At 32.9% G+C, this 24,835-nt stretch overlaps 1 pseudogene; it reads left to right on the forward strand.

The window, feature by feature from the left end:
* The first annotated feature begins 4,896 nt into the window (after window positions 1-4,896).
* The window catches only part of LOC137768325 (anaphase-promoting complex subunit 10 pseudogene), an 82,170-nt pseudogene continuing 62,231 nt past the window's right edge, over window positions 4,897-24,835 (forward strand).

Raw genomic sequence — 24,835 nt, forward strand, 5'->3', positions numbered from 1 at the left:
AGCCATCCTCAAAGATAGTCCCCAGTGATTTCCACTTTCTGAAATTCACATCCTTTTATAGTCCATTCCAACACTGTACTAGAGATGGAATATGTAACCACAAACAGGACAGGCGTGATGTCAATTCTGATATTAGGTTATAAAAATATTTCTGAAAAATCCCCAAATTTTACCAAATTACATAACATATCTCTAAATATTCCAGAGGAAATTTAGGTGTTAAAAATCAAAAGATGTTAAGTATCCATATTAAGAAGCTAGGGGGCTAAAGAGTAAATTAAACACAAGGTAAATACAAGGAAGAAGAAATAAAAATGAGTGGAAACCAAGGAGGTAAAAAACAGAGAAACGATACAGTACATCAACTAAACTAAGCTGGGTTTTTAAAACAGTCCATAATATTTATATACATATTGTTAGACACATGAAGAAAAAAAGCTAGAAAACACAATGATTTATATTAGAAATATAATAGAAGATATCACTACAGATACTACACAATTTATAAGGATAACAAGTAATATCATGAACAACTTTACACCAAGAAATTTGGCAAATTATAACCAAAAGGGCAAATTCTTCCTAAGACACAAACAGAAATAAGAAGCATTAAAAAACCAGAATAGTTTATATTTACTAAATGGATTGAATTCAGAATTTAAAATGTCACTCAAAAAACAGCATGCACAGAAGGGTTTACTGGTACATTGTATTAGACATTTTACCCTATCACCCTGATAGAAAAATCAGACCAAAAATAAAACAAAGCAAAGCAAAGGAGGAAAAATTAAAGACCTATAGTTCCTATAAATATAGGTGCCAAAATTCTTAACAAAATATTAGCCAACCGAATCCAGCATTATGGTAAAAGAAATATGCATCATGACCAAATGGGGTTATTCCAGGTATGCAAATGAAATTCACATATTAACAATGAAATTCACCATACTAACAGAATGAAGGAGAAAAGCCATAGTCAAAATTGTTGCAGAAAATGCATTTGATAATATTTAATATCCATTGATTAAAAAATTACTAGCAATAGAAAGTAACTCGTCAAAACTGATAAGAGTATCTACTGAAAACCTACAGCTACTGTCACAATTAATTGTAAAACACATAATATGTTCTCCTTAAGATAAAGAACAAAGTAAAGACGCCTGCTCTTACCGCAACTTGGTCCGAGGGATGCCTGCCAGTGAATTAAGGTGCGAAAAAGACACAAGGCATAAATATCTGAAAGAAGATGCAACAATGTTTTTATTCATTGATTATATTGTAATTTACTTTCGACAATCAAATAATCTAGGGAGAAAAACAACAATAACTAAAAAGCAAATTTATCAAGGCTTTTCAGTTATTTGGTGGGATGCAAAAGCCATATGTAAAAGTCAATTGTATTCTATATACTAAGAGTAAACAATAGAAGAATGAATCTCACAAATACCATTTTTAATAATACTAAAAACACGATATATTAATCATAATTTTTAAAATATTTACAAGACCTGTATATTTACAGTTACAAAAGATTATTGAGATAAAGACCTTAATAAATAGATACTCATATCACGTTTATGAACTGGAAAACTCAATAAATTAGGATGGTAATTCTCTCTAAACTGTACTATAAATTCAGTGCAATTCTAACCATAATCTCAGTATGCTTTTTTGTAGTATTTGACAAGCTGATTTCAAATTTATTAGGAAAAGTAAAGAATTTTAAATAGCAAAGAGCTGTTTTTAAAGTAGAGCTACTGTAATTGAAACAGTGTGTTAACGGTAAGGATAAACATGTCGTTCAATTCGAAACAGTAGATAGTTTAAAACCAGTGGCTCACCTATCTGGGAAAGTGATGGTTGAAAAAGTTGCCAAATTCATTCAATGAGTATTTTTAACAAATTTTGAAAAAGCAAATGGATATCTATATAGAAATATAACTATCTCAACCCTTATACTAAATAAAACATTCATTTGATATAAATTAGAGACCTAATCACAAAAGCTAAAACTATTAGACTCTAGGATAAATATGAAAAAAATCTTCTGATATTTGGATAGGACAAAGAAATCTTATGTAGGGCATAAAAAGAACTAACCATAACAAAATTAATAAACTGGAATTCACAAAATTTAAAAATATCTGTTCTTCATATGAAACTTATGAAAATGAAAGGCAAGCTACAGACTTGGACAGTATATTTCTAATAAACATATCTGACAAAAAGTTTGTGTCCAGAATATATTTTTTTAAAAAATCTGTTACAAACCAATAATAAAAAGACAAAAATCCCAATTAAATTAAAAATAGACAAAATGTTTGAACAGATGCTTCACAAAAGAAAGGATATCAATGGCCAATAAGCCATTTGAAAAGTTGCTCATCATCATTAGTCATCTGAGAAATGCAAATTAAACCACACTGAGATACCCCGCACACTCATAAATTAAAACAAACTGACAATCTCAAGTATTGGCAAGGATGGAGAGCAATGAGAACTTCCATACATAGCTTATGCCAGTATAAAATAACATAACCACTTTGGAAAACTCTTTGACACTTTCTTACAAAGTTAAATTTATGAGTACCACATAATTCAGCAATTCCATTCTTAGATATTTACCCTAAAGAACCTAAAACATAAGTCCACAAAAATACATACACGTAAGTATTCACAGCACATTTATTCAAAATTGCAGCACACTGGAAACAACCCAAACATCCATCGTAAGGTGGATGGATAGATAAGTACGTTTTGGCATATTCACACAATTCATACAATGGAATACTACTCAGTGATTTAAAAAAAAAAAAAGATTAATTACTGGTTAACCCATCAAGTTGGAGGAATCTAAAAAACATCACGCTGAGCAAAAGAAGCCAGATACAAAAGAATGCATACAACATGATTTCACTTACATGAAATTCTAGAACAAGCAAAATAATCTATAGTGACTGAAAACAGATCAATGGTTGCCTGGGGCTAGGGGTTTAAGGAAGGTTATTGACTGCTAAAGGGCACAAAGAAACTTCTTTGGGGTGACAGTATTAATTTACTCAGGCCAGTACTTTTTATTGTCCTTCTGTGGCCCTGTATTTTCCTTGGGCTTCCACATTAGCTGGTGTCTAGAACTGATGAAAAGATACAAGAGCATTATTCAAATTCTATTGTACTCATAACGAAAAAGCATAATAAACAGTCAACAAATATTTGTCATTATATTTTGAAATGTAAGTATGTTCTTCCTGTTAAATACTTAAAGTATTCTCTGTGCCCTTTCTTCAGGGCAGAATGACCAAACCAGAAAAATATTCATTCAAATCTGTGAACATTTTTATGGTTGTGATGGTATGTACCCAAAATAGTTTTGACCAAAACATATGTCACTGCCTTTATTTAGACATAGCTGATCAAAACAAGCAGGCAAGAACTTTTATTTTTTTCAGAAAAAACACTCAGAAAACCTGAGTTGTTTGCTACTAAAATTTCCACTTAATTGAATACTAGCAATACAGTATCTCATTTTTTATTATTTTGTTTTGTTTATAAAATTTGACAATATAAATTATTTTATTTATTTAATCACTTAAAACTGCATTTCATTCTGGCACATTGTGATTCTTTTAATTACATGGGTAATTAAATAGATTAACATGATTTCGGAAGGAAAATAAATAGCAGGGATTCAGGGCGCTGAAATCAAATCCAGGGTCTTTGCTGTTCAGCTTTCTAGATATGGCTACATCCTTTTATACACATTGTATCATATTACACCTGAGAAAAAGACCCTTTGAAAAAGATCTGTTTTTCAGTTTCATCTCTGACAGCAGCATTCTTGGCCTTTCAGATGCCATTATATTCTTTTCCTTCATTTCTATCTTTCTTCTGTAATCATCCCATAATGGAGCATAATGCCATAACAATATCACAGGAGATACGTGACACTATTATAAGCCTGTTTCTATATCATTTTTAAAATTAACCATAGCTACATATATGTTTTAATGAAAAATTTCATGATAAACTTCTTGACTTGAAAATGCATAACCATAAGAACTAGGTTTATTCTTATTTCTTCTCATTTTTGTCCACCATAATTATCAGAAAAAATACCATTGTAACACTTTCAATGTCTTTGTGAGGAGTGTTTTAATTTCATTTTCTTAGTTATAGAAGGTCTTTACATGAGACTTGCTAGATGAATCCATACTGAATAAATTATTTTTACATCATGTAAAAAATGAGGCAATGTTTGTTGTTCATTTTGTGTTTAGTACGCACATAATACTATATACATACTATACAATGTCATATACATACATATGTACTTTGTAGTTGTAATATTCTATTTTTACGGGAAATTATATATAATAATTTTTGTTCCTGCTTTTAAAAAGTCATCATTATTCCAAAAAGTAAGTGCTGAGAAAAACGTAGCAGTGTGAAGGAAAAATGGGGGGAGGTAGGACAAATATTTCTATATCAAAGAAGAAAAATAACAGGGTTGTGAGAATATCCTCCACGCGTCTCTTGTGTTTTGGTATGTCTTGTGAATAGAGGCACTTAACTATAGTTGCTACAGACTATCTTTTCAAGACTGTCTGTAAAATGAACAACCTTGGAAGACTGATAGAGCATCTCCCCCTGGAGCCAAGGGTAGGTTTGTTTACTGTTCATTACTATAAAAAAATGTCTCCATCCCTCTGGGGCGAAGTCAGGAATGGTACTTCCTATCATAAAAGATTTGGGTGTCCTGGCTCAGAATTCCTCTCTTGTAAGGCTCCCAACTGCATGTGCAGAATCAACTAACCCTCTTCCCATCATCCTGTGGAAATGCTGACACTCTAGCTACTGTTAGCTGCCGAGTAATAAACTGTCCTTTTTCTCTGGATCATGTTTCTGATGGACTTATCTGAAGAATCACAGACTCCCTCACCACCAGAAAGAATTCCTGAATCCTTGCTGTTGGTGATGCTCCTTCAGCATGAGGAAAGTAAGAAGCTGTCGTGTCGGTAAAAGACAAAATAAGAAAACTTAGACAAGAACGGCGGCAGGTATATTTTTGCCTCACGAAGCTGAAATTCCCGTAGACAAGGTCCTGGTGAATAGCAATAAATGGCTTCCTTGTTTCCCTTCCAGAGAACAGCACCCCAGCCACAGTCAGGCTCAGATTAGAGCCCGATTTGCTCTGTGTTGTTGGCCAGTAACAGGTAGATCGCGGTTATTGTTCAGCCACTCACCCTTTGGTATTTTGCACCCTCCAGGAAAGAAGGTGCAAATTTAGTGACTCCAGCAAGATTACACAAATATTTGGTAATTGGTAAGTGCCCAAATATTTGGTAGTTTGTAACAGTGCCACTTTTGCTTCGGCTGCAGTCAGTGGCTGTGAGGGTACTTGCCTAGTGAACATATCCCCAGCCTGTTACCAGGGTAGAGATGGTGGAGCTTGTCTGCATTCCAGAGCCAGGTTTTGCTAAGAGGGCTAGCAGGGCAGCAGGCAAGTTCACTTATGCAGCGTCAATGGAGGGAAAGATGGCAGAAAGTATAAATACAAGAAACAATTGAAAGACCAATAAATATCAGGTGTGCTGTTTGTGGAGCCAAAGATTTATCAACCAGGAGGAAAATCGTCATGCAGATAAACTTATTTATATATTACCCATAATCAACCCTCCCCTGTCCCCCCACCCTTAAGAAAAGGTTCTAAAGTAGAAGGATTCCCTTTTGCTGGGTGAGTTCTCTAGATTTCTTTTGTTGTGGAGAACTTGTGCAGGGGGACTACCCTAAAGGGGCTGGGGCGTGGCACATAAGGATGAAATTGATCTATTATCTGCCTAATAAAGTGAGTGAGGCTGCAGTGAGCTGGGTGGTCATCTAGTCAGAACTTTGAGATAGAAAGGTCTCTGAGAGCAGGTCAAAAATTTACTTTTCCTGTTGCCATTTGGAGAGATTGAATAAAGATTTTAAGTATTTATTTTTAGATTTTTGGTTATTTTACTATTTCTCTGAATACATTAGGCCAAGACTGAACCTTTCATCATGTTAGATTTGTTTATTAAGGTACTTTTTTTCTTTAGTTCTTAATGGGAAATTGGAATTTTAAAGAAAAAAATCTGAAATTAAAATTTTTTTTGGCTCTCCATCCATGTAAGTGTCTTTTCTATAATAATACCTTCATTAAGAGCTAACATCTTAAATAGAGAATCACTGATAGGCAGTGGGGGACAATGAAAACTAGAGAGGGTATAAAAAGACTGCCTATTCCTTAGTTTGTCCTATTTCCCATTTGTTGGCCAAATCAGTTACAACAGAGTTTATGTAAATAAAAACTAAGTATTCTCCTATCAGTAATTAGAAGTTACAATATTTTATTCTGTTACTTATCTTGAAGACAGTCTTTAATCTTCGCACTCATTTTGAAAGAAATGAGACTGTTTTCAGTCCATTTTATCACTGTATAAACTGAGGTTTTTAAAAAGTAGAACAAATTGTGTGGGTGATATTAGTGTAAACCTTGGAATTTGAAATTTGACATTGTCTCTGAACTCATAGAAAATTTAACCTCCCATTAATAACATTTAATTGACAACTCTGTAGCTCTATTATGAGAATGCACTTGTAATTATATTTAATCTACTATTAAATTCTAACTCATGAATACAGAAGTAACCCCCATTTGAAATGTTAATGATGCTGTTTGTGATATATTATGATATATATGATTCTGGAAAGTTAAATATGTGTCATTCAAGATGTCACATATAAATATAGAAACAAATCTAAATGCACGGTATTTTTTTAAATCACCAACGAAATTAAAAATGTATTAAAGACAGATCTTTAAAAATTGCCTTCTAGAATAAAATGTGCCTATATTACTTGTGCTTACTATTATTCCAGGTATGTGAATTAATAGTTATAAGACATACAGTATCTGGTTAATTGTACTATGTAACTGAAACCTGCCATATTAATTGTTTCCTTTAGAAATACAGATAATTGTAATCCAGTGATTGCCTTTGTTCCAAGCAATGGATTTTAATTACATTTGGAAAATGTAATTAATAATAATTATATTATTACAACTGCACAATATTAATTACAATTACATTATAATAAAGAACTTTAATTCCAATTGGAAAAAAATAGAAGTGATTTTCAAGCTCAAGGCATTCTTTCAAATCCTAAATGGTTTTTTAAAAAAATTATTGCTATTCTCTTTAGAATAAGTATTTTCTCTTTTCACCCAGTTGACCTCATGGTGCCCTGAATATACTGCATTTCTGACTCAATATTCAGCTTAAACTGATAAAAGAAGAGTCAAATCAATCAGAAAACTAGCTGGATACATTATTTTTGATTATTAAAAGGTCAGGATGAGTTATTGTTGTTAAAAATTGTTGAATTGATGCATCTGAAAGAATTACAACAGTGCAGATGGCAGAAAATGTTTTGGTCTCTAAGTCCTGTGAAGAAAAGTCCATTTACTTGATGATAGGATCTAAGTTTTTAGGAAAGTGCCTCAGTGAATCAGTTTGATTTTGGGGTGTGTTTGACGTTATCCTCAGATTCATAACTTCATGGAAATCAAGATTAAAAGCTTTGGGGATGAACTTAAAAAAGAAAAAGCCTTCATGAAAGGGATATGCTAATTTTCATCCAATCTCTGGATTGTTTAGTCAGCTCCTTAGTTCTTAAAACTGTTTCATAGTATATATATAGATATCAGATTACCATTTTCTGGGTAGGACAATGGCTTCTTTACAATTCTCCATACTATAAATTCTAACCATTGGAAATATCCTCAGAATTCCAGGATGGAATAGATTTCAGTAATACTGAACTACAGGAGGAAGGAAGACTTTACCTTTATTCTGAGCAATCCCTGTCTTGGAGTTTTGAAGAGATTTCCTCAAGGCACAAAAGCCGTATGTGCATGCTAAATAGCCCACCAGGTTATGTAGCAGTACACTGCAAAATCATTATTATATGCTCCTAAGAAAGTCCTAAAGTAACAGAACAAATCGCACATTAAAAAGTGGAAGAATCAATAAGACTTAAACTTTTGATTCAGTAGGGATTTGTATTTTTAACTAGTACCTTAATTGATCATAGTACCTGAACTTTCTTGACTGCACTTCTTGAACTACCAATCAAAGTGCTAAAGCTGTCAGGATCAATTAGAATAAAAGAGGATGTAATAGAAGAAACATAATATCAACAACATACCTTCATAGAATAAGGCATTTTCTGCATAAAAATCCAGACTTTGAGACAAAAATAACTATATGCTGAGAATACCAAAGTTCATCTTTATTAAAAAGTGAATTTTAAACTATTCAGGCACCATCTTAGATTATTAGAGGATAAAGGATTTTCCAGAATTTGGAGATATGTACTGGCTGGAAACATTTTTGGAACTGTATCACTGGAAGTCACATGATCTAAACTTGAACATATTCCAAATACCTTTGACTGTAACACCATTGTTATATAGCTTCTTTGTTTTAGGAAGACGTCAGTAACTAAAACCAATATATACACTGGGATATGAAGGTGCTAATTAAAACACAGTCCCCATACCAGGAAATGATCTGGCTGCGATTATTTGGGCTCTATTGATTACCAAGGTTGCTGGCTAATTTAACTGGCTAAGTAGATGTCCTCCTTATCCACACTGCCTCCATGACAAAATTTCCTGAAGTCACATGTTACGAAGAGTCAATCCCTAATAATAAGGAAAACGATGAGTAAAATGTTGAATATGTGGCCAAAGGTGAACAAGTTATTATGTTTCCTTATGAGATCTTTCAAGCGGGACTAGCTATATAATTTGTAGGCCTCAGAATGAAAGGAAAATGCAACACTCCTTGTTCAAAAATCTTAAGAATTTCAATATAGCAAGAGCAGAACACTGAACGAAGTGAGGGGCCCCTGTGGGTGCAGAGACTCTGTGCCATATGCCCACGAAGCCAGACCTACGGCCAAGTGTACAGGAGTCATGAATGTGAGAAATTCTTGGGATTTTGGAAAAATGGCTGTTGTTTTTTCAAAAAAGTGATGTAAAGATGATGCATCCAAGAACTAGTTGGGAAAGTTGTGATAATTATGTGATTAAACTATATATTCTGATGGCTAGTTACATGTTAGATATATTTACTGTGTAAAGGGAATACTGGGTGGCTTAATAGATACAGCTAATTGAAATGATCCTGAGTCGTATGTAGCATGCACTCTGACTAGTTTCTACAACTAATTTAGAATTCAGCAGAATAATGTGAAGTCTTTTACTACTTAATTAAACTTCTGTAATGCCTGTTTTACCAAGATGAATAAAATACATAAATTGTATGAGGTGACATCTAATGCACACAAAAAAGAGAAATGTAAAAATCAGAACAGTGGGTACATTAAACTGATTCTTAATAATTGAAACCAATTTAATCATTTGAGATTATTTTATTCTAGCTGACGTAATACTGTAGCAGTTATATTCTAATTATAACCTGTTTCATTTTACTCTGCCTTTCTAGTTAATTATTACAGTCAATTTGTAAAATGACATGGTTCCACATTTGCATAGGTCACTATTAAATAAATGAATAGCTGAAATTACTCTAGCATTGAAGTGTCAACTTTGGTAGAAGTCAAGAGGACTTCAAATGTTCTTCTAACACCCCTTAATGTGATAATGACCACTATTAAACTGCAATTAAAAGGCCAGGAAAAATGCATGAAACGGTTAATAGAAAAATAGCACAGACACAATTAAAACGACTCTAGATTTTTTTTTTTTTGACTGATAGAAAATAAAGTGATATGCTGTAAGAACTGTAGTATGAATCTATTTCCAACTCAAGGCAGAGCTGACAGTTTAATGATAACAAATCATAGGCTGCCTTTTTGGGGAGCACTGAACGTCAGCTTAAAATTAACATCAGTAGTAAACAAGACAATGTGGTGATTTTACCTTGCATTTAAATTACTACTTATTATGGTACTAAATAATAGCTTTAAATAACTTGGTGTCCAGATTACTGAGATACAGTCTATCTGTGTGAGAAAAATACAGAACTGAAAGATATGTTTAAGTTTTTGTCATCCTAAATAAAGGATAAACGTATGTCTTCACTGTGCAGTCTTGTTAGAGTTGCCTGTGAAACCTTTCTCTGAGTCTGTTGTACAACGAAACCCTGACGTTGTTATTAGAACAGTTCACTCAGCATAGACTGTATTTTCAAGTCTCATGGATTTCGTTTAACTTGGGAGTATACAAAAAAAAAAAATAGTAAATAATTAAAATTATGCATAAACATTCAACTTGTGAGAAGCCTCTCAAAGCCAGAAGAGGTTAGACACTTTAACAAAGGACACTTTTGCAAATTATAATATAGTTGAAGTGGGTTTTGGGGTTTTATTTTATTTATTTATTTTTAAATTTTTTTTTTACCAATTTGCCCAGATTTCTTCCTCTTGTCCTGGATTTCACAAAATGTGAAAGTCACCTTAGAAATTTACCAGGTGCTATTTACTAAGTACAAGACATGGATGCATCAAAATATTTATTTTAAAGTATCCTTCAGTACATTTACCTATGAGCATGATGGCGAACTATAGTTGTGAATACAAATGAAGAAAGAACAAGGCACAATGACAGTTACCAGGGTAACTTAAGTACAGATCCATATCCACATCTTTTTTCCACGATTATATTAATATTTCAGCCATAACTAGATTTTTGCCTTGAATTATCCATGTTGTCTTAGTTCTACACTTAAATTCTTATACAAAGTTCATTATAATTTGAAGCAAACATATGTCCATGACAAATTCATGGACAACACTGAATCCTTGATAACAGGCATCCTAGTCATCCCTTATCATTGACCTTAATGACTTGGAACATAGCATTAGAGGTATGCTCTAATGGTGCATCATATATATATATATATATATATATATATATATATATATATATATGTATATATATGAGTATATATACATATATATACTTTTAATATCAACTATATCAAAAATCACTTGACCTATGTCTCAAATGTAACCAGTGGGAAGAATTGCATTAAGTACTCAATATCATAGAAATGCTTTATATTAGTCTAAGAGAGAAATAAAATATCTATTTTGCTATTGCAGCCAAAAATTGGAAATTCCTTAGCAAAGCCAATGTCAGCTTCCATATTTGAAGAACAAGTCAATACGCCACTCTGTAGGTTCCTTAAATGCCTGATGACCAGAAGTGGTCAGGAGAACATTTATCAATCATTCGGCACTCAGTATTAAATTAAACATTTAAGAATGAGTATTTCAAAACTGCTATGACCCCCTCCTTAAGAGGTCATGGGAAAATAGATTGCAGTAACTATCAACTACTACCAAAGGGTATTTTAAAAGAAAATTTATATTTAGTTTACACTGATATGCAAATATCCACCCCATAAATTCCATTGTCTTTAATTTTTTAAAAATATTTATTGACGATTCTTTTTAAAAAATTCATTTTCTTACTTATAAGCTCTCCTTAACAGTAAGACTTTTTTTTTCCCCTCTAATTTTTGTCCAAAAAACCAAAAAAAAATGAAAGGGAAAAGAACCATGTAGTAGTTACTTCCATGATTATAACCTAGCACATTTGAATCGGTGAAACAAAAGTGCCAATTTGAATGTCACTTTCCCTATGTACATAAAACGGCAAATGAAATAAGGTTATGCTATTTTCTGTGTCTCAGTCTCAGAAGCTTTTTTCAAAGCTGTTTAACTGATTCAATGAATGGCCTTCAGTCCCATGTGTCACATTTCAAATCCATAAAATGAAGACAGGAGTAACTGTTATATATATACATTTTTTTTTGGTAATGGTTGTATTATATCATGACAAAGAAAGGAGATGGGCTATGCAAGAGACAGCAGACACAGTGCTGGTCTCCTAAGTGTTCCTCCCAGAAGAGGTGGCAGAAGAAAGAAGACACAGTACCTTCGTTGTGCTTTGAAACAAACAGAAAATGATACACATAGAGAAAGCCATCAAATAAAGCCATTATAGCAATAGTTGCTAACAATCTAGATGAACAGGAAAAGTTCTAATTACTTTTTGATCTTCAAAGTAAGTTGAAGTTGATATAATTCCATTCTACATTATTTGGCCTTTACTGACTTACTGTAGTTAAAATGTGATTTCTGCTATGCTTAAAAAATATTTTCATAAATGCGTTAAATGTGAAAACATGCCACCAGGCTGGCTCTACTCAAAGAAGAAAGGAAGTTCTTTTTGCGAGAAGGAAAAGTAAGGAGGGAACCATGTTGCTCCTGGTGGAGCAACAGGTCTGATTACAAATATGGAGAATAATATCAGGACCTATTTTTGCACCAACTTGGACAGTCACAACCTCATCAGATAAGCAGGTTCAGGTTTGATGAACCAAAGGTTACACAAAAGCAGAAAAGAGGTGCCAGATAAACACACAGGAATTAAGAATCAAGATGATGAGCCAATGTTAGAAATGCCAGAGTGTAGGTCCCTGAGGACCTCATCATTTATATTATGAAGTGGCAATAATTATCTAATCACCTCCTGGAGTCTCCTTTTATATCTGACCATGGCTTGGGGAAAAAAGGGGGGGGGGGATTCTGTTTATTCTCTCTCAAACCCCCCTCACATGATTCCTTTACTTCCAGAAAGAAACTAGACTTTGTACCAACAGAAGGACCAATGTCAGAAACCAGAGCCTGGACTGGAGGTCTTCAGGGGAAAGTAAAAGAGGTTCAGCTTTGTTCTCTTACCACCTTGCTTAAGAAAGATCAGCGACAGGGGACGAGGGGTCTAGTCTATCGCCAAGGTATGAGAAACTGTAGCCTTGATAAGCTGACTCTAGGAAAGAAGTAGACAGGTATTGGGTGTGGGGGAACCTTATAAGATTCAATAGTTAGGTAACTCATTTCCACAGGAAGATTCGTTCATAGAGTTTTGTTTCTCAATAGTTTATTCTCCTGCCAGGGAGCAGCCCTAATCAGGTTATGAGATGTCTCCTACAAATGCAGTCTGCTACTGTTCTTTAAGACACATTCATAAAGAAAGGTTTGGAGGTACTTTGGGCAAAAAATACCTCTAAATTGGAGGTATTTTTAACAAAATATTTTATATTCTTTCATAGAATTCCTATTACTATAATAATTTTAAAGACCTATTTATTCAATCATTTATCAAATACACATGAATGTTATCTAATATAAAGTACATGGTAAAAATAGTGGAGGATATTGAGACGAATCAGGCAGGAGGCTCTTTTCACTTACGCAACTAATAGTGTCACCTAGAGTCTGATAGTGGAAATTAAAAGTACAAACACACACACACACAGAATACATAATACAATAAATGTGTTATTAAAGTTTAGAGGAAGAAAACATTACGTCCAGTTAGTCGGAATTCAGGAAGCTTCCAAAAAGCTGATTTTTAATGAACAGAATTCAGACACATCCAAGTTGAGAGAAGAGCATTTAGAGGAGATAGTGCAAACAATGGCAGAGCTGAAAGTCTAATCTTGCTGGCATTATACGAATATGTTCCCCACTTCACTGGTGTATTAGGTCAAAAAGATAGATTGGATAGAAAAGTAGACTGGAGCCAGATTATAGAACATCTTTTAAAAATGAACTTTATTTGACAGGCATGGAGGGAACTGTTTTAGGAGTATATGACTGGTATAACTCAAGTTACACATTGGGAAGATGCGTCTGATGGTGGTATTGGGTAGACTGCTGTGAGAAAAGCCTGGAGACAGAAAGAGAAGTGAAGAAGACATTTGCATATTAGAGCTGTACAAAGCATGGATGTGGAAATGGAGTATATTATCAGTTTACTCATTATAGGAGACCATTTTCATAGTTATCCTTTAGAGCTGCAAAGATTAGAGTACTCTTCCTCTCTGGCAGGCTGGCTTAGAAATTGCCTTCATATTGCCCTGGCAACCTCAAAATCTTCAAGCAGGTTCTTTTATACATAGCTTAGCTGGTACTACATACATAAAAACTCAAATTATCTTTTTTTTGTGAACAACTTAGCTGATTTTAGCAATTGTTTTCAAAATACTTTATCATATTCAAAATATTTTATTACTTTTAAATGAAATATTATTATAATAAGCATGGTTATCAAAGCAATTCAGTTATTTTGCCATTCAATTTTTTTAAAGTTTTTGTTTTAATTTCAGGGAATTCCCAACACGAATATTCAGGATATATATATATATATTTTGAAACTAGAATTCCACTAGTCATTGAGAATGTTTGGGGAAATCCAGGAGAAAATTAAAATGTGTTTGGAACAACAGGAATAAAAAGGACAACATGGAAGTATAGATTAGAAGAATGAAATTTAGAAGGACACAGAAATGACTATATCAAGAGAAATGAAAGGGAACGAGAAAAAGTCCTGACATGCATTTCAAAACTTTTGTAGGTTAAAGGAGAAAAACAAGGAAATGATTTAATTAAATTAATTAAAATATTTTAATTGTAAGGCCAATTGAACAGATAACTCAGGAGAGTAAAGAAAAAGAGCATAAGAAGATGCATAAGGAAAAATACAGAAAAAAGAATGAAAAATAAAAAACATATTAACAATGTAAATGGGAAGAGACTGCAAAGAAAGAGAAATAGAAGGAAAACTATTGAAAGGATACATGCACTGCAAAAAGTCAAGATATGTCCAAACATTCCAGCTATATAACTCTGGAAAGGTTCAACTTGAAATAGGTCCACCCTAATTAACTTACATATTTTTAAATGTTGTAAAAGTATCCTTTTAAAATGCACTTAAAGTAAAATATAAAAGTCTATAGAAGTACAACTCTTAAATTTTTCAAAAGGCAAGTTTTGATCAATTTTCTTTCTATAATAAATTGTTTTATTATTCATTTAGAACTATTATTCTTTTTGCTTAATTTTTGAAGGGAATATTTTAAAATCAGCAGTTGCTTTGAATATATTAGAATGAGTTAGTTGCTCATATTGTTAAAACAGTAACTAGATTCTAAACAAAAAAATTAATTGTAAAGTTGAGAAAATGTAGATCTATTTAAAGCTGAGATGACAGTTGTTGAGCATTGTGATGTATCATCTTGACATGAACTGAATGAGGTAGATTAGTGACTGACACTAGCAATGTCAGAATTTACATTACAGCACACACAAACTCCATGGAAATATACTATTAGCACCCACAGTAAGCAGCGATGAGTAATGAGATAAAAATTGACAACGTCAATAGTCATAAGCCCTCACAGTCAAGAATAATGAACTACATGTATGTACATATAGGTATATATTCATATATATATATATATATATATATAAAATGAAATATACCTTTCATGCCTTCTATCAAAATTAAATTTTGTGTGGCAACAAATGCTCTGAATACATAGATGATAAAATTAATTTTGGTGTAGATTAAATGTAGACTATGTTTGCTGCAAAGCACAGTGACAAAGATGGTGTTACAGTAATCCTCTAGAAATGGGGTGCACTGAAATACATGCTTTTCCTACTTTACATCTAAAAATGACCAAAAAATCTATTTTTTAAATAAAGGTTTCTCTTTAACTTATGCTATGATAATTGTTAACCTTGTGCACATTTGATCCAGAAATGTTCTGAGCACTAGATAAAAAGTGTTTTTATTGTAGCTATCTCATATATTAGAATTTTAAAAATGTAATTTAGAAAGGGTGTCATATCTGCCTCAGAGTTTTCTTTGGAAATTAGAACTTATGAGAGAAAAATGCATTGTGTCTTAGTAGTTTAGTTAGTAATTATTAAGCATGCAAAAATCTCCTAAGTGATATTAGTGCATGCTTAGCAATGCTTTGAAAATCATTGTTACAAGAGTAAAATTTAACACATTGCTGTGAGTGCCTATGCACACCCTCTCTGATTTGTGCATTTTTTTCAGGAGATATTCTTATATTCTTTTCCTATTTAATTCTTTTTTTTCTTTAGAGCAATATGAAAAATATTGTAGACTCCTCTCTGTAGTTGCTAAGGCATCTGAGGTCAACAAAGGAATTTCACTCAGTTCTGTGAATTAGTAACCCCTGCACCAGCAAGCTCAGAAACCTGATGTACAGCCAGAGAGAAAGCAAGGGGCGTGGAGAGAGACATGGCTCACAAGTCTTATTCAATGACATGTAGGCGGACAACGGGCAGTGGCTGGCCTCTGCGGTGGCAGTGAGGGGCACATCCAAGGGAGGACCGTCTAACCACCAGTAAGCCTTCGTGGATCAAAATGAAAGATGGTGAGGAAAGAATAGTGGGATCCAGTCCAGGAAAACCAAAGAGGCATTCAGCTTTTGGCAGCTAAGTAAAATAGACTGCTGAATCCTTAAATAAAAAGGATTGTTGTGAATTCTTTTTACTTCCTCTTTAAGAGTAGCAAAATATATAGGCTATCACAGAAGAAATATTCAACTCATAATGAATTAACTTCATACCAATCATACACACACCCAGGTTTATCTTTTCCATCATTTGCACTTAGATTAAGATTTAATAATTATATAGAAATAAGTCACGTCTTTTTCCATATTTGAAAACTATTTCTTTAGCCCTTTTGCTATATTTCAGATATTATGAATACAAAATTCACACATTTATATTCCTATCATGTTCTGTAAATATACTATATATTTACCATATAGGAAAAATCTCAAGATTTTATACATAAAATGCAATTTGCTTGTGTGAACCAAACTATAATTTGTACAGTTACTTCATTGCTGACATATTTATATATGTATATAATATGTTTTATACATCCATACATATCATCTCTCTCTTGTCTATATTTGCTTTGTGGTTCCAACATTCAATGAATCCATAGTCTGGTTCAGTTCTCTGGTTGCAAGAGACGGGATACATCTGTTTTTAGCAAAGCTGCAACTTTTGGTTTGAAAACCACATAAAGAAAGAACCTATAAAAGTTAAATATGCTAACAGAGGGAAATTAACAGTAAATAAATCATTCTTAAACCCGAAAATGGAAAAGAAAGAACATAAATATAATGTATTATATTTCATAATTGAGAGAAAATATTATTTAGAATATGGTGAGTTATATTTCCTACTTATTTAGATGCTTTTGCATAGTTCTTTCTGTTCCTCAAGAAAATATTTCCAAAATAATTCTTAAGTTTTCCAATACCTCTGTTTCATTTTAAACCCTATGTTATAAGATATCTAATTCTGACTTCACTCTTCACATTGGATCAATTATCTAGTCTGAATAAACTTTAATTGAGCCATTTAAAATATGTGCAGCGGTTGTGAATTGAAAAATGCAGGTAGGTTATCTCATTAGTATTAATTTAAATGTTCACGGTTTTGCACATTTTTATGTGCAGAGTGTATGTTTTTATAGTAAGCCCTTAGTCATTTTTTTAAAAGAATGAACAAACAAGATAGATTCTGAAATCACTTAGAGGCGTTATTTTCTGAATGTATCAAAACTATTGAAAGTACACTTGCCATTATATAACTTTTTAACAGGTTTAGCAATAAATGATAATAATCTGAATCCTTTTTAATTCATTTAATTTTATGACTACCTATATTGTTAACCTGATGATCTCTCAGGCATTTTTCTTTATTTTAGTTTGCATTATTTCAAATGTATTTACTCTAAAGCACAGAGAATTCTTTGGTGAATGTCTGTCAAGTCCAATATTAGACTTATTTTTCTGTGTCCTCAAAGTTAAAGTAGAAATTGCAAAAGAAGATAAATTTATTTCAAGTATTTTTTTAAATTCCTGATATTTATACTTTGACTTGCACAAGGTGTTGTTGTGTGTTGGTTTGCTTTGGTTTGGCTTCTCTGACACCAGAGTTTAAGGTGTGTAATTTTTATTATTTGAAAGGAAAATGTTTCAGCTTTTATTAGTATTACCTCTAATAGTACACCTGTCTTTTTGTGGATTCTCTTACATATCAAGTATATCCTTTGACATGCTGACTCAATCTGGCCAACTGTATGTATGTTTATTTTCCTTTCATTGTTACACGTTTAAATAACCAATTGCTCATGAGTTTTAGTTTGGCCTTATGTTTTGCTTATTTCATTTAAGATGAAGCATGAAATATGAATGCTAGCCCGCCTGAGTTTTAGGAAATAGAAATGGTCTTGCTCTTAAAGTATATCTGGTACTTTAAAGAGAAACCCTGATGTGTGAAGATACTCAGAGGAATATATATGCGTTCGTGTTATAAGTGAAAGTATAAGAGTGTGGGTGTGTAGACATCAAATAAAAACCCTAGTGACTTTAGTAACCATAGCACAGTCACCCAATCTGACACACCTGTACATGCTAATGCTGCACTTGTATGATAAGAACCACTATTTCTGTTTTCTCCTGGTCTTCTTTCCCCAGTTCACAAACAGTGGTAAAGTAAGTGTGTATGTATTTGCATGTGTGTGTGTGTGTGTGTGTGTATTGTGTGTAAAATATGCATATTTTTAACACTGTTGCATTTGTATATACTATTTAAATCACTTTAAGTACAAAATAAAACCATTAGGGAAAAATATTTAAAATAATATATATGCATCAGTAAGCCTAAAAGAAATACATTTTAGAACATATCTACATATACTCAAAGCAGACTAATAAGTCCAGTATTCAGATCTTTTGAGGAAAAAAAATTTTCTTCAAATATATTAAGTAGACACTATTCTTGAGCCAGCAATATTTGAAGAGACTTTTTTTTCCCTCTATTTTGTATTGTACAACAATATAAAAATATATTTATATTATAAATATAAAAAATATTTTTACATCAAATCTTTTCAGACTTTCTTCTTTGGAGTCATTGAAAAACATTAATCTTAGGAGTTACTATTTATGTGCCAGGCACCGTGCTAACAAGTACTTTTCCTGCATTATTGTATTTAATCTTTAACCACAAAGCTGTGAGTTAGATATTATCATCCCCATTGTACAGGCTGGTTAAGAAATCACCCAAGGTCACACAGCTACTAAAGCGGCAGATCCAGATCTCAAACCAAAGTTTATGCTGTAAGCATTATAATATGTGGCATATGCTAGAAACAATGGAAATTTGCCCTCCAGAATTTCTAATAGGAATGCTTCTTGTTCTAATGCAGGGAAAATGAAAAAAAAATTGAACGAGGGCATCATTCTTTATTAGATGGGGCACAAATAGATACTGCTGTATTTCCCTTCTAAGAAGCAGTCAGTTATTATCCAGAAAATTAGAACTTCCAACTTGTCTCCAAAAGTGTAATAACTTTATAAGACATAAACTTTTGGATTTAGAGTTCACTGTAATGTAAATTCCATATTCCATATTATATACACACATGCAAATGAATGTATAAATAAAGTTATTATCAATACAAATTTCTAATGCTCTCAGAATTAAGGATTAAATGCAACACTTTAGAATAAAACTACACAGTATCATCCTAAAATGTGTATTTTATCTGGGAATCATTCTGTGGAATCTACCCTTTCTTTTACTGTGCCATATCAGATTTTCCTTCCCTTTTCATGACAAGGTATCTTCTAAATAAGCAGAAGTCCTATTTATAGAAAATGACAAAGGAGACAAAAATCCAGTCCAATAAATGTGTAGAAAAGTCCAACTCATTTTATGGATTGAAATAATTTAACAAAAAAGACAAATTGCAACCTATTTAACAAGTTTGAAAAACAGCACAGTAAGCACTGTGGAAAAATAACTGAATTACATTTTAAGATTTCCTGTGCCTACTGTGTGTAAGATACTGTGCTAGTGCTTTATAATGCATTAAAATTCAACATTAACACAAAAAACGTTTAAAATTATATTTAAAATCTACTGCAGTCTTTAAAAGTCATATTTTTAAAATGATACAAATGAACTTATTTACAAAACAGAAACAGACTGAAAAACAAATTTATGGTTTTCAAAAACAAATTTATGGTTACCAAAGGGGAAACGTAGGGGGGAGGGATAAATTAGGAGCTTGGGATTAACATACACAGACTACTATATATAAAATAGATGATCAGCAAGGACCTACTGTATAGCACTGGGAACTCTACTCAATATTCTGTAATAACCTATATGAGTAAAGTGTCTGAAAAAGAATGAATATATGTATACGTATAACTGAATCACTTTGCTGTATACCTGAAACTAACACAGCACTGTAAATCAACTATACTCCAATAAAAAAAAAAAAATTATGGTATATTTTTAAATTTTCTAAGAGTTTGATATAATTAGAAATTCATATTTTGATATGCAACAATGTTCTTAAAACTGCTAACTTTCACTCTACTTCAAACAACTGCTTTAGAACTCTGAAAGTTCGTATACAGTGGTTGTATTTAGAATAGAATTAAATTTGTGAAATATTCCTCTCAAAGGAGTTGTCACTAAACATTGTATCATATGGCACTCAGTGAACAATCTGCCCAACACATTCTCATCTTGTGATAAAATTTATTATCCAGTTACTAGTTGCAAAAACACCTATCTTATATGTGGCCTACACTAATTACTTTGATCAAATTACAGGAACGAATTACTATATGTCACTTAGCATATACATCTTGCCTACTTTTTAGCCAGATATTCACTGTAGACATGTACTACGTTGAGAAAAATAGTTTCATCTTATATTAAAAATATTTTTGCTTTCTAAGCCATATATTTCAATGCTAATGGTGTGTTTATCCTTTTAAAAAATTCTGCGACTTTTGACAAAATTATTTTTTGTGAAAATTTAATTCTAGAAAGTATTTTTTTAAATTTTCATAAGAAAGTTCTACCATCATTCTCTTTTTATAAATGAGGCCACAGGCACTTTGGGAGTTGGGAATGGGGCTACCTTTTAACAGTTTCAACTTAATGATGGTGAGAGCATTAGAATTCCACGTTACCAACTGCACTCAGTACCCTCCTCTACTTTGAGCCAAGTAAGAAAACAATTTTAAGACGGTTCTAATAATTTTTTCAAACTTCTGCAACTTATACAATCATTACCTACATGCTTAGTCTTTTCATTTTCCTTAGGGGTGTTTAAAATAATTTGATCCTATATATTGAAGTATGAAAGATAGAAGAGATTTTTAATTTTTTATTTTTCTTAACTATGGATAAAATATCTTGATAAAAGCATTGATTTCCTGATTTCAGCTATCAGAGTAACAAAATGTGATCGATAGTTGCTATGTTACTGGTTTACACATTTAAAGGTAGTCCACGATTATTAACATTAATGTATATGGCTAATAAGAAAGCACTTGCCTTGTTGCAAGTAAACTTGTGTTGTTCTGTATCACTGTTGGAGAGTGAATCTATTAAAAGACAGCTGAGCCTAGCTAACAATGAGAAAGGAGGTAAGATTCCACCAACAGGAAATGAAATAACTAATCTTACTTTGGAGTGTTAGAAGGACAAACTTACTTGTAATAAACATAACTTAAATAATATTTTTCTTCTTGCTTAATAAGATACTCACTGGTCATTACAAGACATAAAGTAATCCTGTTTTCTTCTTATATACCTACGTGTTCATAAATATTTTAATTGTATATATCATATGTAAATATACATCCTAGCAACTACTCTTCCCTTCTCTGTCTTCCACAATAATACCTATCACGATTAAGTACCTGCTATATGTTTAATAAACACATCCTCCCAGAAACCCTTTCTGGCAGATATTTCCATTCCCTTTTTGTGGAAGCCGAAGTTCTGAGATGATGTGTATGTCCCCACAGTCACCGGGGCAAACAGTAGCAGAAACAGGTTGGAATCCAGGTCTTTGTGGTTCACTCCATGGACTGCAGTGACTCCCTCAGTTCTAGAGGACCATCCTTCCCACCTGCACTCAGAATCTCATTTGGTTTTGTTAACAGTAAGGTGAAGATTGTAGGAGGTAAATTCTGTACATCTAGCACAGGGCCTGGAAGTTTACACACAGTCAGTAAATGTTAACTCATTACAAGCACTGCAAGAATACGCGTTAACGTCTACCTTGTTCCACACCAACGCTACCCATGAAGCTAACCAAACTAATTCGTGCTAAGATATGAATGACTACTAAACATCCTTCTTGTCCTCTGCCTTCTTATTAACCTAACTGAAAAATCTCAGAAGGATTTCTTTCAAATTAGAACTGAGTAACCCAATGATTACCCAATTAATAGCAGCTAAGATAACAAAGGGAATCAAATAACTCAAAGAAATATTGGTTAAAATTATTTGGGGTGAGTGGCAATAAAAGACATAGTTAAAATAATACTATAAAACCACAAAATATGCTTTTAACTGAGCACTTTAAATGAAAATCTGTAAGTAGACACACAGTGATATATCTATATCCAAATCTTACTATGTATATATGTGCATACACACACACACCACACTGGATATCTCTCTGTCTCTCTGTCTCTACCCCTCTCTTTCTCTCTCTTTTTCTATCTATCTAACTCTATATACAGATATGCACACGCATGTTTATGCACGTATATCAAAACTTACAATCCTTCAGTCGTATTATATGAAGGTATGCCACAAATCAGGTCATATCCTTAACACATAAGATTTATGTAGAAAGATTCGTTGTAGCACTGAGAACTACAAAACAGGTGTTAGATGAATCCTCAGAATCAGTGTTAAATGTACATTTCACTAAATCTGTTTTTTAAATGTAATTTATTGCCAACATTTTATGGCATCATTATTATATGAAGGTGACATAATCAATTTCTTGCCATTAAAATGTAACTTCATATTGAACATTCCATATATTATTAATCACATCTAATCGTATCAGAAATAATATTACTAAGTTTAAAATAAAGAGAGTATGTTTGTTCCTGTTTTTGTTGATGACAGAATCTGTCATATAGCCTTGGATTTCCAGATGGAGGTGTCATTCTGAAAGTCATCACTGGAGGATTAGATAATTAATTGTATTCAAAACCTGTGTTTCCACTTTCACGATACGAAACACATTTTGCTTATTTTAATGAACTCTGTACACTCGTAAATCACTTCAACTGGAGGTGAAGGTTGTATATGCTCAGACAAAACTCATAAAAACATTTCCAGTAAGCATTTCTTTTAGTTACTAGAATTCAGAGTTCAACTTTAAATCTCAATAATATCATAGCAGTATATTTGCTTTTGAGGCTTTTCTTCAGTTTTGCTTTTACTAACTGTACAAAATTCCATCTAAAAACATACATGAGAATTAAGAATGTATTTCACAGGTTTAAAACTAGACAAAATCATGGGTATTTTGTGAACACAGAATTCTGAATTATAAGTGGGATCAAAGTTGAAACACTAATTTTTTCCAAATAATCAATCCTAATATATACTTAGAGAAAAGAGTATATGTTTATATTTATATCCTAGTTTAATAAAAACAAGGTGAAGCAACTCGTAACAGTCATTTTTTATTAATATTGAATTAAATGAGTAATATGCTTAAGGAAAAAAAAAAAAACCTCAGTGAGCAGTTTTAATATTAAGGATCACTACTAAATTCTGAATCAAGTAATCGGGTATATTAGATGACAGATATACCGATGGAGAGATATATGAATGGACGAATGGATGGATGGCTGGATGGATGAATCAACTGAGTAATTATCCACAGATAATTACACACACAAAGGGAGTGTAGAAAGGAGGGAAGGATCATTTACTATGGTTTTGAAACATTTGTTAAATTTAACAGTGGATTTATATTACTTAAGTTAGAGATGTAAAATATGTTAAGGCAACTTTGAAGGTGTTCATGTTTTTAATGTATTTAAATTTTAGAGGAAAGACTGTAGTTGCAATCTGCACAATATATCTTTAAATAGACTTTGCTCTGGAATAATGCTGGGAAAATCTTGATTTCACATATTTTCTTCAACTGGACACTTCTTAGTCTTTGAACAATATGTAATTGTGCCTTTACAGTCTTCAAGGCCTTTAGTTATTATGTTATAGAGACCTAATAATTACTTTAGTCCCTCTGCATAGGGGCCAAGTTATGCACGGAAATCTGAGTTAGGTCAGTCAACCCCACAAGGTAAGCGGCCACCAGAATCTTTCCACAAATGAGCAAATAAATGAGGGAGGAGGAGGAGGCCAGAAGAAATGGTATGGGAAGACAGAATGACAAGGAGAAACCTGTGCTTGCTTTTACTTGTTTTGTTCTGTTCGCGTCTTTGTATATAAGCTTGCCCAGGTAAAGAAGGGTGATACCTCAGAGCAAGAGAAGCATCATTTCTGGAGCACTGGGTCAGTTACAGTTAGGCTGTGTTTTTCCTCAGCCACTAGTCTGCTCTCATAAATAAGGCATCAAGTTGGGGTCTGAGATCAGAAAAGAGGCTGTGGATCCAAAGGGCCCACCTTCCTCTGGTTTCCCTTCCTGCTGCCCACTTCTCCTCTTATCTACTTCTGAAAATTTCTTTCAAAATTTTTTTCCTCCTTCCCTTCCTAGTTTCCCCCGCCCCTCCCCTCCCCTCCCCTCTTTTCTTTTGCCAGTCCAAGCTCCAGGGCATTCCCTTGCCACAGAATACACTCTTGGCTGTCACCTTCTTACTGGACTCCAGCTATGTGGTCCATCCCAGTTCATGGCCCAAATCCAAATGGGATACACTGGTGGCAGTGGCTAAGTTTCACCACTGTTTGGTCTATCACACTAACGTATCTCAGGTTTAGCAAGGTCATCCTCACTCTTCTCATGTTGTCACTTTCATCACATATCTCTGTCTTTTTTCTATCTTTTAATTCAGTGAATCAA

Source organism: Eschrichtius robustus, chromosome 8 (genome assembly GCF_028021215.1).
Source record: "Eschrichtius robustus isolate mEscRob2 chromosome 8, mEscRob2.pri, whole genome shotgun sequence".
Classification (NCBI taxonomy): Eukaryota; Metazoa; Chordata; class Mammalia; order Artiodactyla; family Eschrichtiidae; genus Eschrichtius; species Eschrichtius robustus.